At 47.2% G+C, this 2,500-nt stretch overlaps 5 non-coding genes across 5 annotated transcripts; 3 read left to right on the top strand and 2 right to left on the bottom strand.

Moving 5' to 3' along the window:
* Window positions 1–136: 136 nt before the first annotated feature.
* Window positions 137–208, top strand: TRNAW-CCA (transfer RNA tryptophan (anticodon CCA)). Its single transcript has one exon. It is a non-coding gene; the product is annotated as a tRNA-Trp (tRNA).
* A 71-nt stretch (window positions 209–279) lies between these two features.
* Window positions 280–350, bottom strand: TRNAG-GCC (transfer RNA glycine (anticodon GCC)). The gene has a single exon. It is a non-coding gene; the product is annotated as a tRNA-Gly (tRNA).
* A 1,484-nt stretch (window positions 351–1,834) lies between these two features.
* Window positions 1,835–1,906, top strand: TRNAW-CCA (transfer RNA tryptophan (anticodon CCA)). The gene has a single exon. It is a non-coding gene; the product is annotated as a tRNA-Trp (tRNA).
* Window positions 1,907–1,977: 71 nt separating this feature from the next.
* On the bottom strand, window positions 1,978–2,048 carry TRNAG-GCC (transfer RNA glycine (anticodon GCC)). Its single transcript has one exon. It is a non-coding gene; the product is annotated as a tRNA-Gly (tRNA).
* Window positions 2,049–2,255: 207 nt separating this feature from the next.
* TRNAN-GUU (transfer RNA asparagine (anticodon GUU)) lies at window positions 2,256–2,329 on the top strand. Its single transcript has one exon. It is a non-coding gene; the product is annotated as a tRNA-Asn (tRNA).
* The last annotated feature ends 171 nt before the right edge of the window (window positions 2,330–2,500 follow it).

The raw sequence follows: 2,500 nt of genomic DNA, 5'->3' as shown, positions 1-2,500 counted from the left end.
TGCAGTCAATTTCATAATTAGGATAGAAAACAAAAGGTCAAGCTCTGTAATACAACTGTAGGCATATGAGGAGGGGAAAATAAGTCAAAAGGCCCACAGCATTTGTTGATCTGGCTCCGAAAGCTGTAAGTGTAAGGACCTCGTGGCGCAATGGTAGCGCGTCTGACTCCAGATCAGAAGGTTGCGTGTTCAAATCACGTCGGTGTCACTGCTTACCATTTTATTCCGCACTGAGGTCATATATTACCTTTCGATAACAAAGTCAAAAGAAAGCAGTCTTGCATTGGCCGGGAATCGAACCCGGGCATCCCGCGTGGCAGGCGAGAATTCTACCACTGAACCACCAATGCTTCACATGGGTTGTTCACAGGCAGAGCTCTGCCCAAGACAGTGATCAGGTGCACACACTTAAATTGTACACATATGAACAAAGTGTGCGCAGCAGACATGATAACGCCAACGTTTCACATGAAGATGGCAAGAATCAGATGCAGGAGACTATAACTATGAATGTCTTTGCATTTGCTGAGGTCACTGGCTTGGGACTAGAGTTGTGTTTATCAGGGCATGATGGCAGGCTGCTCCCGACAAAAGTGGTTCACAGAATGCACCCGCCAGATCACCAGCACTATTGTGTTTCAGATTATCTCACTGAACTCTCCTCCTGGAAAATCCTTCCCACTGGCTTTCCCAGATTCTGTGTCCTCCCCTAAATGCTGGGGTGAAACGGGCAGAGTTCTGCGCCCTGCGTCCCTTTACGCGTCCCTAACGCGCTCCCAACGCGGCCTACAGCCCTGGTCGGGCACAGCCCTGGTCGGGCTTAGATAACTGGAGCCTTTTGTGACCAAGAACTCCGGAAGCCTAGGGTCAGGCCTGTTGCACAGGCATATTGTGCCTTGCCAATCCGGGATTGTTGTGTTTCAGGGCCTAGCCATCAATACTCCTGGGATTTCTTTCCCTGAGAACCCTCTTGTCCCTGTCCTCCCACAAGCCCCAGCTTTTATGTAAAATAAAGTGTGCACCATGGGCCTTCCCCTATTTGCTCTCTCCCCAATCTCTTTCTCCAAAGCTGAGCTCTGAAGGTAAATGTATCTATCTGAGTGAGGGGCTAGGGAGGGCCTTTCCCAGCAGTCTTACAAGTCAAGAGTTCAGAGAAAGCACCTGCTATGGGAGGGAGACTTTGCTCACAGAGAAGTCAAGTCTAACATAACACATCTGATGGGCAAGGCACACGCCTTACTGGCTGGTAGCACACCTACAGAGGAGCAGGGAGCTATGCTAAGCAGGCAACAGAAAAGTCATGTATGTGTCTCATACACTGGGACCGGTAGTAATACTGGCTCTAAGACCATTAGACAGTAGTCTATTCATCATTACGTCCAACAATAACAAGACACTAAGCAAATGAGAAATGCTGTATGGCATAAAGACGCATTATATAACACAAGCTCCAGGCAGGCACACAATTATCAAGATATATATTGAGTCTCAGGAACTGTGCTACAGTTATTAACCTCTGTGGTGCAAATGGTTAGCGCGTTCGGTTGTTAACAGAAAGGTTGGTGGTTCAAGCCCACCCAGGGAAGTATCCTTTTTGCCTGCATGAAACACTTTAATGAAACACAGATACGTACCTCTGCTCTCTCCTGCTTAAGACCCTTTATCTGAACATTTCAATCCTCTGCGTTCTCTCTGCACCTGCAGTCAATTTCATAATTAGGATAGAAAACAAAAGGCCTAGCCCTGTAATACAACTGTAGGCATATGAGGAGGGGAAAATAAGTCAAAAGGCCATCAGCATTTGTTGATCTGGCTTGAAGGCTGTAAGTGTAAGGACCTTGTGGCGCAACGGTAGCGCGTCTGACTCCAGATCAGAAGGTTGCGTGGTCAAATCACGTCGGGGTCACTGCTTACCATTTTATTCCCCACTGAGTTCATATATTTCCTTTCGAAAACAAAGTCAAAGGAACGCAGCCTTGCATTGGCCGGGAATCGAACCCGGGCCTCCCGCATGGCAGGCGAGAATTCTACCACTGAACCACCAATGCTTCACATGGGGAGTTCACAGGCATAGCTCTGTCCAAGACAGTGATCAGGTGCACACACTTAAATTGTACACATATGAACAAAGTGTGCGCAGCAGACATGACAACGCCAAAGTTTCACATGATGATGGCTTATATAAGACAAGCTCCAGGCAGGCACATACATATCAAGATATATATTGAGTCTAAGGAAAGATGCTGTAGTCACTCGTCTCTGTGGCGCAATCGGTTAGCGCGTTCGGCTGTTAACCAAAAGGTTGGTGGTTCAAGCCCACCCAGGGACGTATTATTTTGCCTGCATGAAACACTTGAATGGAAAACAGATACATACCTTTGCTCTCTCCTGCTGGACACCCTTTCCCTGAATATTTCAATTCTCTGCGTTCTCTCGGCACCTGCAGTCAATTTCATAATTAGGATAGAAAACAAAAGGTCAAGCTCTGTAATACAACTGT

The sequence above is a fragment of the Lissotriton helveticus genome, chromosome 1_2, assembly GCF_964261635.1.
Source record: "Lissotriton helveticus chromosome 1_2, aLisHel1.1, whole genome shotgun sequence".
Classification (NCBI taxonomy): Eukaryota; Metazoa; Chordata; class Amphibia; order Caudata; family Salamandridae; genus Lissotriton; species Lissotriton helveticus.
The sequence above is the reverse complement of the archived record's forward strand: the minus strand, read 5'-3'. Positions and strand labels throughout refer to the sequence as shown.